General features: G+C 42.4%; 1 long non-coding RNA gene across 2 annotated transcripts; it reads right to left on the bottom strand.

Moving 5' to 3' along the window:
* Positions 1 to 1,997: 1,997 nt before the first annotated feature.
* LOC147601666 (uncharacterized) lies at positions 1,998 to 11,494 on the bottom strand. 2 transcript variants are annotated; one of them, XR_015257936.1, is made up of 3 exons: positions 11,470 to 11,494; positions 5,160 to 5,269; positions 1,998 to 2,337 (listed from the first exon to the last, which is right to left on the bottom strand). It is a non-coding gene; the product is annotated as an uncharacterized LOC147601666 (long non-coding RNA). The 2 variants fall into 2 exon arrangements; XR_015257937.1 differs by lacking the exon at positions 11,470 to 11,494 and adding an exon at positions 6,124 to 6,274.
* Between the last annotated feature and the right edge of the window lie 230 nt (positions 11,495 to 11,724).

Here is an 11,724-nt window from a genome sequence, read left to right as displayed (position 1 = left end):
ATTGATAGAAGTGTTTATGCCTTTCATTCAATATTTTCTATGAGTGGATCACAGAACAGCTGCACCAAGTATGTACCAAGTGCTTTCCCTGGATTTCCAAATCACACATTCAGGAAAGCACCTCTTCAAGCTTTTTGGGAGTTCAGCACAATTTCTGTACATCTGTGAAACCCCAAACGAGTGCAACCCTGTTGAAGAGGTAAAGTTCTCTTTCACTAGAGATGCTTAGGTCCTCTAAAAGAATTTTCAAGTTACTGAATTTCTGAGAAGGGATGAGATTTGAGAGAAAATGGCCCCACACAATTTATGAGCAGCATGCTGCCCAGGCCTTCTCCAAGTTGGCACCCAGCAGCACTGACTGTATCTATGTCTAATGGATAACCAGCTGATACTTTATATACCTGTGCACAAGAATCCTGATTTAGAGTCTGATGGAGGAATTGCCTTGACAAGATGGGCATACACTTCCAATTGTCCCAAATAGAGGCAATGTATTATGCATGACATTGGGGTCCTGTTCAGAGCTCAAGGGGAGAATAAGTACTAAGTAAGTTGATGTTGATCCCACTGTCTACAAGGGCTAGCTCAGGCAGAGCTGTAATTAAAGCTGTACAATGGGTTACAAGACAGTGACGATATTATTTGGATAGTCAAAGACTAACTGCAAGGGAAGAGACTGGAATGGCTCTCCAGTGCAGAAGTTGAAGGCTTTCTTAGCAAGAAAAACAGAAAGCATAGGTTGCTGATTTGCACACAGTACTGGGAGTCTCACTTGGTTTTCATTTGCTGCAGTGAAGAAAATGGCACTGACCTATGCACAGGGATAGCGGCACTGAGCCACCAAGTCCACCACTAACTCATTTAAAACAGGGAGAGCCACATCAGTTGCCAGGGCACAGCTTTATCAGAAGCAGATACATCTATTAATCAATGTACTCATCAGACCTCTGCTACTCTCAGACTTGAAATGGGCAACTGCAGCTGAGATTACCATATACCTTCTGTTTCACAGGTCAAATAGGGCTTGTTTGTATGCGTTTGAGACTCATGGCTTTCACAGAGATCATTCTGCTCTTCTTCTCCCTTGTCTTCAAGGATGTTGATGCATTGATATTTTCTCTAGCAAAGAGATCAGCTTGAGGTACCAACTGTCTTCTGTTTACTGAAGTTTAATCCCACTGCAATACCACAGTTTATGTCCTCTTCAGATATGCCTTGTCAACGTGTTTGTAAGGAAATGTGCCAGACCCACCAAATTTGTTTTTTTTAAATCAAAAAGGACACAGGAACATGGAAGAATATGGAAATAGAGATATAAGGTTCTCTGGCTTATCCTCTCACTCACATTCAGTGTAGAAAAAGCTCTCTGAGCCCAGTAAGATTTTAAGACGCATTACTATGTGTCTGCATGAACTAATGTCCATACTCTGTTCGGGTGTTTTCCCAAAAAGAAGCCCAGTGGACAGTCACAACACGCACTTTAGCAGGAAGAAATAAAGTTTCTAATTGTCTCACATGAAAATACTTTGATTTTCAGAATTTTTCTGCCACTACCACTTTATATCACATGATCATTCATACTTAAAAGTCATATGGTTTCAGACTTCAGATAATGAGTAACACATAGCCTCATCATGTCCTGGGAAGCCAATGTTCTCAAAGTCTACTACTGTCAGAGACATCAGTCATTATTTTCCATGCATGAGCCACAATAATTCGTGGTTTTTCACAATACCTGCTGCTGACTTGCTGAAAAACTGATTAGTGGCCATTTTCAACATGGGGTAATGCACTTTTAGATGAAAAATCTGTTTTAATGTAGCCTTTTGGAAACAAATTATATGGAACCTTAGCCAGCTGCCAAACATCCACCCAACCACTCTCTCACACTCCCTCCTCAACAGTACAGGAGGAGAAAATAAGATTAAAAAGATAGCATCAAGATAAACACAGGGAGATCACATACCAATTACCATCACAAGCAAAACAGACTAGACTTGGGGAAATTAATTTAATTTATTGTAAGTTAAAACAGAGTTGGATAGTGATAAATAAACACAAAACGAAAACAACACCTTCCTCTTCTGCCCCTTTTTTCCCTAGGCTTGACTTCACTTCATTACCAACTCCTTTACCAAATGGCACAGGTGGATGGGGAACAGGGGACTGCAGTCAGTCTGTCACAGCTCCTCTCTGCCACTCCTTCCTCCTCATGCTCTTCGCCTGCTCCAGCATGGGTCCTCTCCACAGGCTGCAGTCCTTCAGGACTAAATCTGCTCCAGCGCAGGTTCTCCATGGGCTGCAGGGTTCCATCTGCACCTGTTCCATCATGTTTCTCTACACAGGAGAAAGGGAAATACTGCTCTACTCTAGATGTCTCCAGGGGCTGCAACGGAATCTCTATGGGAATGTGTGGAGCCCTTCCTCTGTCTCCTCCTGCTCTCCTCTCAGGGCTCGAAGGGCTGTTTCTCACACTTTTTCCCTCACTCGTCACTGTCAGGCAGTGTTTTGCCCTTAGCTATTCTTTCCTCAAGGCGCCCACCTGTGGCTGAGGGGCTCAGCTGTGCCCTTCGGTGGGTCTGGCACATGGCAGTGCCTGGCCTCTCCTCAGAGAGGCCACTCCTCTGCCACCCTGCTGCCAGCACCTTGCCACGTACACCCAATAGGAACAAAAGTAACTGCAGTTGGGAAAATTTGTCTCTGCATGTCACTATAATGCAGAAAAAAGCACCTAGATTATGTATTGCCAAATATGTGGATTATGAACATGTAAATAATCTTTTTAAAATGCAAAATACTTGTATGAAATTATTCTACAACACTAGTGATGAGCACAGATGTACCTGTGAAAAACACTACCACTGCACAGCTTGCCATGATGAGCAGACAGTGAGACACAGCAAGCACCAGAATCTGCAGCACTCTTAGAAACTATTACCCGCGCTGGGGAGGTTAAATGTAGTGCTTCTGCTGCAAAGGACGTATAAACCACATGCGAGGGACAAGAAACCTTAAGCGGTTAGAGTTCTGTTAGAGGATCTGTTAGATGCTATGCCATGTATTAGATAATGTTTGAAGATGCACTGTTTTTTAACAAACATCCTATATCTCTGCAGTTTTATGTGTGCCCAAGACATACAGCTCTAAGAAGGAGGATAGCAGTTACACTGTTCATCCTTTCTCAGTGGATCTGTCACTTAAACTACTTAGAGTCAATACGGCACTATACATATGGAACCAGGGTTGAAAGTGGAATAACTTGACAGATTATAATGAAAGCATTATGAGAGTGGGTCTCCCATGGGCATATAAAGCTCACAAGCTCTCCTTCCCTTGACTCCCATGCACACTCTGAGATGGAAAAGCCATGCCATCTTGTGCCAGCCAGACATAGCAGTCTTCTCTAGGAAATTTTTCACTGATGTAATCTGCAACAGACCATACCAAGCCAGTTCAGGCTTAAACCCCTTGAATGATATTCCTGAATAAAAAAATGGGCTCTTGACAGGTGACAACCTAGAAGGTCTGCACTTTCATGGGTCTGTCAAAAGCCATATGCAAGATACTTACTTTTGACTTATGGAGTACTGTATCACACAGGATAGCTGCTCAAAGGGCAACAGCCTCCCCCTCATGCCAGAATCTACTCCTGCTCCTAACCCTGTCTGCTTCCTGCTCTTATCTTGCCTCAGAGAATTGTCAGCTTTCTGCTGGGACTAATGCACAAACCAAACCAAAAGCACCCTGCAAAGAGCTGGAAAAATTCCTGACCTGCATTGTGGTCTCAAGCTCCAACAATACCAGGGGCCAATGCAGCAACTGTTCCTTGCAGTGATTCCAGAATGGGGAACAGGATGATCTCCACTCCATGTTCAACCTCCCAGGCCCTTCACTCCAACTTGCTCTCTGACACTGACATCTTGTGACCAACTGTGCATATGACAACACTCCTGCTCTGATGGAGATGGGACGCTCATTTTCAAGGGGATGCTCATTCCATGTTATATCCCCTTTTTTTTTTCCTGTAGGATCAGTGGATCTTTTCACAGGTCAGACAGATCAGAGTCAGAGCTAAATGAAGACTAGCGACAAATTCATGCAGGTGCTCAGGTGTAAACAACAATGCTGGGTAATCTGCATTTCCATCAGCCTCACTAACTCCAAACACAATCCCAAAATGAAGTCAGTGTTTCCAGTGACTGTGCAGCACCATTAGTATAAACAGTCTTCCACACAGGACCCTCACCTTTGATGAGAAGAACGCAATTCCTCTTCCTCTCTGCTGCTTATTTAAGATGCATCCTTCAATACTTGCCTCTTAAAGCCTTTTCTGCTCCCTCTTTGGGCAGCACCTACCAGGCAGGTCCTTCCCTAACCTAGGGAATGGTCCTTTGAGGCAGGTCACAGTGGAAACAACAGACATTTCTCTGGCTGCAAAGAAGTATTTCAGCTTTCCAGGCTGGACTCAGGCCAGGTGAAACCAACTAGGAATCTTTTTCCTTTCTACATGAAATTATTTCATCCTTCTTTGCTTCTTCAGATGGATAGATGTGCCCAAACACTGTGGCACCTCTGACCTTTCAAAAAGTTACAACATCCTCTGCAAGGTAATTACTATTCCTTTCCAGTTTTCCAACATAAAACAACTATTCTCAACTTGTTGGGTCCACCATTATTAAGATACTACTATACAGTTCCATACTTTCACCATAGTGTTCTCTTAACCCTCCATTGTGCTATATGCACACGTAAATCTGCTACTATTTTTCCTAATGAGATCCCCGCATGCGAAAAAGCATTACAGCCAGCAATGCACTGAACTTCACCAAGTTTAACTGTCCCTTACAGGAGGCAGGACAAACATTTAGTCATCTGTACAAAAGGTGAAAAACAATTTGTGAAAAAGTAAGTAATTCTAGCAGTAGTCACCATCAAGGTTCTTTTACATCCATTCTGTCACATCCAAGCTGTTAATACATTCTAGTGTTCATACTGATAAAGACTTCTTTTGCACATTGACAGTGCTAGAATGTGACCTTGCTGAAAGGTTCCAATGTTTATTCTATATTAATTTAACATTAAACTCCATTAAAGTGTTCTATATATTTCAGCTGAAAAAAAATGTTATAAACTACAGTTTAGATATAAACGACACTTACAGAGTTGTATTGGATTCGTGGTCACCCAAATTTAGGAGCCTGATAACTTCACAGACACCTGAAGCAATGTCTTCTGATCTATTACCCACTGCTTCTTACCTTACAGAACTCTGAAGAAAAATAACAAAAGGTACAGCATTTAGGCCACTTATCTTAATGAGTACATATTTTCACACATGTTCTCTACTATTCTTGGCACCAAGTAACAAATCACTGGAATTCCACATCTATACCAGTAAAGTAGACATGTCTGGGATATTCCTAGGCACTCAGGCCAACAGATGTGGAAGTGCTTGCATCTATGCTAATAAATTCTCTCGTTCTCCAAGCAGACTGACTGCATACAAACAGCTGCTAGAAACATGCCAGCTCCAGAAGAATGTCTGGAAGTCCTTGAAAGTGCTCTAGTTGGCACAGGCCAGCACTGTGCCAGCGGGTATCTAAGAGTTTACTAGAGTAGGTAACCGCATTCCCTTGCCTGGGCACAGTTTAACTTACTAGCACAAATATTGCCAAATTCTACAAGCAGGGAGTGTCCAAATACCTAATACAAAACACTTCTCCAAATATACTTGATTCACTTGAGGGAAGCAATGCCACCCAGAGGGACCTTGACAGGCTGGAGGAGTGGATCAATGTGAACCTCATGACATTCAACAAGGCCAGATGCAAGGTCCTGCACCTTGGTTGGGGCAATCCCCAGTATCACTACATACTGGGGGATAAATGGATTGAGAGCAGCTCTGCAGAGGAGGACCTGAGGATACTCATGAATGGTAAATTGGACATGAGCTGGTAATGTGCCCTTGCGGCCCAGAAAGCCAATTGTCTCCTGGGCTGCATAAAAAGAAGCATGGCCAGCAGGTTGAGGGAGGTGATTCTGCCCCTCTACCCTGCTCTCGTGAGACCCCACCCAGAGTACTGCATCCAGCTCTGGAGCCCCCAACATAAGAAGGACGTGGACCTGTTTGAGAGAGTCCAGAGGAGGGTCACAAAAATGATCAGAGGTCTGGAGCACCTCTCCTGTGAAGACAGGCTGAGAGAGTTGGGGTTGTTCAGCTGGGAGAAGAGAAGGCTCCAGGGAGACCTTATAGCAGCCTCTCAGTACCTAAAGGGGGCCTACAGGAAAGATGAGGAGAAACTTTTTACCAAGGCCCATAGTGACAAGACAAGGGGTAACAGTTTTAAACTGAAGGAGAGTAGATTTAGACTGGACATCAGGAAGATATTCTTTACTGTGAGGGTGATGAGACACTGGACCAGGTTACCCACACAAGTTGTGGATTTCCCATCCCTGGAAGTGTTCAGGGCCAGGTTGGGCAGGGCTCCGAGCAACCTGATCTAGTGAAATATGTCCTTGCCCATGGCAGGGGGGTTGGACTAGATGATTTTTAAAGGTCCCTTCCAGCCCAAACCATGCTATGGTTCCATGATCCAACACATTAGGCACTGCAATCCATATTGGGTGAAATCAGCTACAAGAATTTTATTAACAGTTGCCATTTTAAATTTTTAAATGTATTTGAAGCCCTAGATTCAAATTTTTAATGACATCAGTATAATAACTGAGGGTATTCAGTTTACATATGCTAATTTTAGCTGTATTTGTATAATCTGCTTCTGAAATGAGGTCTGAAAATTATCTACCAATACATTCGTCTTCTAATTTAGAGAAGATGGTACACCATTCTTATAAAAAATCCACTTCCAGAAGAAATGACCCAGAATTTTATCATGTCAGATGCTAAACTTAGGCTGATATGTTTGTAAAAGCTTCTTTGAGCTGAGCACATCAAATGATAGTAAGTATGAACTCACTTAATATGGCACAGAGATCCAAGAACTAAGCAGCAAGTCCCCTCCCCCCCCCCCAAAAAAGCCAAAGAAACCCCCAAACAACAACAACAAAAAAAGACAGAGAGGAAAAAAAAATCATAAGAAAATCTTTGCAGCAAAACAAGAGTGCAAGACAGGACTCAACAGTATTTATATTATAGTGACTCCATAGTTTATTAACTTGCAAGAATTTAGTAGCATTGAAGTGGAACATTTTCACATTAAATGATGACTGAAAATTATTGAAAGTTACTTTACAATAAGCATCATAATACATGAGTCAACCACTGATCAAAAAACAACAATGAGTTCTGCAAGTGTTTTCTCTTGCTCTCTAAATTGTTTCTAGATGTAAATTAAATGCAAAACAGGATGGATATTTTAAGCATTGTTCTGAGAATCACTGAAGTGATTTATGAGAAGATTATGAGCAAGACAACTAGGATCATTAGCTGTGAAAGTTTAGCTATTATGCAAAAAAGAGAACTTAAGTTCACAAGAAAACTACCAGAAAGATCATTCAAAACACCTGTGTGACACTGTGACACTTAAAAACTGGCAGATCACATAAAAAAGAGGTTTTGCAACTGAACAAGGTTTTTCAGAAAACAAGTTTTGAGAGCATTCCCCCAAAACTATTCAGAACTGTGCAGGTGCTGCAATGTCAAGTGTGTATTAGCAGCATTTTGACCATGTTTTAGATTGTCAGTGGGTGGCATCAAGAGCGCCATCAGCTCATGCTGAATGGAACAAATACTCTTTCCAAGAATAATCACAGAGTGACAAAGTCATCTGTCACACAGTCCTACTGAAAATGCTGTACATCACGGTCCAACACCTTAGTTAACTGGCATTGTGCTGTGGCTGCAAACATCCTATTAAAATGAATTTCCAATCCTTTAAGCACCATCAGCAACTTAACTATAGCACTCAGACACAAAATTAATCTTTTTAAATAGTAAATTAATTTGTTGCACCTATATTCAGACAATATCAGTCAGCACCTAGTCAGTATTACTCCGTGATATTACAGATTATAATAAATTAGACCAGCTACCACATATATGAGACCATTATAATTGTTCGGTATCCTTACAGATAGCTACTCAATGTTACCAGGCTGTGAAAGGCCAAGCAGGTTCAAATCTACTTTTGAGACTGTACTAAATTAGCAGAAATTAGACTAATGTATCTTAGTCTGGCATACCTTGCAATTTTCATGATTTTTGTGAAAGAACAGTGGCTTTTTCTTGACATTTACTGCTGAATATGCCTCTTCTAAAATCAACGATTGTACCCCATAGAATTTGCAGAATGATGTACAGAAAATGACTCGTGTCTAGGCCACCTTTTGAAGGAGAAAATTACAGTATGGTACAAAGAGGTATTTCCACAGTCCTCCACTTAATGGTGCTGGAAAACACAGATGCAACCTGTGAAGACTTTAAGGTAGCCATTGACAGCTTAAACCAATAGGAAAGACACTTAATGAATGTTCCTGAGGAAAAGCATGTTAAAGGAGTGTGATCATCCGCTTTGTTCATGAGGATGCAAATCTGCCAATACTGATGCTAACAGCTTGTAAGGATATGAAAAGACAGTATGTGCAATATGTAATCCGTTTTCAAATAACGAAAGTGTGACAACATCTGGATTTTTCTGCTGCATAGCAGATGTTATCAGACAGAAATGCCTTTTACTCAGAAACCACTCCATAGATGCTCTGTGAGGTCTCATGCTTTCAGTGCTTGTTGCTCTCTAGTATGTATGCAGCAGAAGTGACTTTTAAGTATGGCCAATTTTTCACATCAGACATGCTGCAAGGGACCTGTGCCATTCACTTTTCCATGCATCTAACCTGCAGATGACCCTATACTTAGTTGTCTATTCTAGGCTCTGTTCCGCCTACCTTCTGCCTAGAGACTCTCCTGGTAAAGAAGAGGGTTTTCCAGTAACTCATGTAAAGAATGAGTACTTGGCAAAAGGCAGCAGTGCTCTTACCAGTTGTACTTAGTTTAGAGCTTCACATAGTCATCCTCACATGTAAGCAATCCTTTAGAGAGCAGGAAGGAATCTCTTGGAAAAGCTGCACAGCTAGCTCAGTCTTTCCAAGTGCCCAGTGTATTTCACAACTGCACTGAGCATACTCCCCACCCGGTCTATAACGAATTACACTTATGTTTGGTGTGCTATTTGTTATTTGTTGTGCTATGCTGTGTTATCCCAAAGAAGAAAGACAGGCACAGCACTGTTGATTGAAAGACAGACCAGACTGTGGTTGTTTGCCAAGGCCTTGTCTGTCTAGTGGGATGTGCTTAAGATCCGGGCTACCAATACTGTAAAGACCCACACAATTATCCTTCAACTTAGCAGAGGGATTCTGAGAGATTTCTCAGTTCGATGATCAGGCTGTCCTTTTCTGATCAGGGATTACAGGGGTTCTGACTTGCAGGGTTTCCTCCTGCAGTTCAAACAAAACAAGAAAAAAAAATATCTGTATTTGTACTTTTGCACTTCCTTTCTACTGTCTACCTGGATGTTTGCGCTTGACACCTTTGACAGCCTAGCACACCTGCTGATCTCATTTTTCAACTTGGTTAACGTGTATAAACGTAAAACACAATAACCACAAAACTTAGCCATCACAAAAGAAAAATTCTATATTTAATCCTATTTAATACTGTATTTCACATTCTAACAGACAAAAGCAATACTCACACCACTTCCCCATTTTACATGCAAGCTATTTTTTCTGCAAGCTTTTTTAACCTGTTTTCCAATGGCCTAGACAATGTCAGTCATGAAGTACTGGGCCTGAGAGAACTCCTCCACCTTGACAGGTCACTGTCAGGCGGATAATCTCCAAACTAAATCAGAATAAAATGGATTACCATAGCTGCTATTTCTCTTATAAACTCTGATGAAGAAGGCAGTCAATATTTCACACACTAACACAATATTCAAATCAAGGGTTGTGTTAACCAAACAGTGAACAGACTGTAAATAAAACCTTTCGCACTCTTAATTTTTCCCATGTCCAATCTGATTATGTGCTATCACCATGTTACTAAATATCTATGTTAATCAAACTAATCATGAAAACAAGTTCTGTTTTGTTGGGTTTTTTTATACTGATACCAAAACCAGAGAGGATGAAAACAGCTTTAATCTGGTCCAGATCAGGTCTCACAGAAGACTCCACTTACTGTAGTGGTACACAGATAAGTGGAAAAATTGCTACTGTATCAGCCACTGTATTTTCAAAATAACTTGTTTGGCAGATGAGTTGAGGGAAGGCACTGACTCCAGTTTTATAACTTACCAATGTAGAACAAGGCAAGTTTCCAACGCCTTTTTCCAACCTGCTTGGTACAGACCATTGACAAATGTCAAATAACAACTTAGATACTTCAATAATCTTTCAGAGCAGCACAACATGTTCTCAGTTCCCTAAAATCGTGGTTTTCATAATTTAAACTTGCACTTCAAGGTCTTTAAGATATGTGCTTGTCACAAACTACTGCCACCACTTCAGAGTATGACTACTGTGCACTGAATTTAACAGTGCTTTGTGCTTACAAATTATCTAGTGTAGATAATTTGTAAGGGTCAGAAATGTTGTTAAAAAGAAAATAATTGTTTCATGAACCTATAAACAGCTCTGATTCGTCCACGTATGTGGCCAAACTGGCAATTTAAGGACCAAAAGCCCAGTTTTCAACACTATCTTATTAGATCTTATGCTTGCTCAACAAGCATTTGAACAATCATTGCTAGAAATCCAGCTGATATATCTCTCCACAGTAAGCAAAAGAGAGAAATGTAAGTTTGTTTTTTTTTAAAAAAAAAAAAAGGGTCACAGCTATGTAGGGACCTGCTTATGTCTGTGGGAAGAGTTAGGGTTGGAAGGGACCTTTAAAGGTCTTCTAGTCCAATCCCCCTGCAAGGAGCAGGGACATCCCCGACTAGATCTGGTTGCTCAGAGCCCCGTCCACCCTGGCCTTGAATGTTTCCAGGGATGGGGTGTCAACTACCTCTCTGGGCAACCTGTTCCAGTGTTCCACTACCCTCATTGTAAAAAATTTTTTCCTTATATCAAGTCTGAATCTGCTTCCTTCTATTTTAAAACCATTACCCCTCGTCCTATCAAGGAAAACCCCTTGTTGACAAGTAGGACGCCAAAACATTTGGAAAAACCTAACTTGACAAATTACTGCTCTCTTAAAATCTAGCTAAACGACTCAAATTTCACCATAGCTTTTTGGAAACACAAAAAAAAAGTTAAGTAGAAGACATTCAGACGGATAACAGCGCGTGCCCATACTCTGCCCAAGGCCTGCAACACCTTTGCTTACAGTGGTTAATTATGGCACTACAGATGGACCTGCTGCCCCCCATCTCCGCGAGCCCCACGGGAGCTGACACACGGCGGCACCCAGCAGCCCCCCACCCCCCCCCAGCCCCTTCCTCCAACCTCAGAGCCGCGCCACGCCTCGCCCCGCGCTCACAGGCTACCACCGCACCGCCCGCCCCGCCCCCTACCCACCCCCAACCAGCCTTGTGCCCGCCCCCTGGCGGCGGCCCACCAATCCCGAAAGGCGATGTGGCCTCTCGCCCTTGGGGGGAGGGCGGGAGCCCCGCCTCCCCCCCCGCTCCCAGGGCGGCTGCGCCGGAACGCGTGTCAGCCGGCAGTTGGTGGCCCCCGGGCAGCCAATGGGAGAGCGGCACC

This window comes from Chlamydotis macqueenii, chromosome 2 (assembly GCF_036417535.1).
Source record: "Chlamydotis macqueenii isolate bChlMac1 chromosome 2, bChlMac1.mat, whole genome shotgun sequence".
NCBI lineage: Eukaryota > Metazoa > Chordata > Aves > Otidiformes > Otididae > Chlamydotis > Chlamydotis macqueenii.
This window is presented reverse-complemented; position numbering and strand designations above follow the sequence as displayed.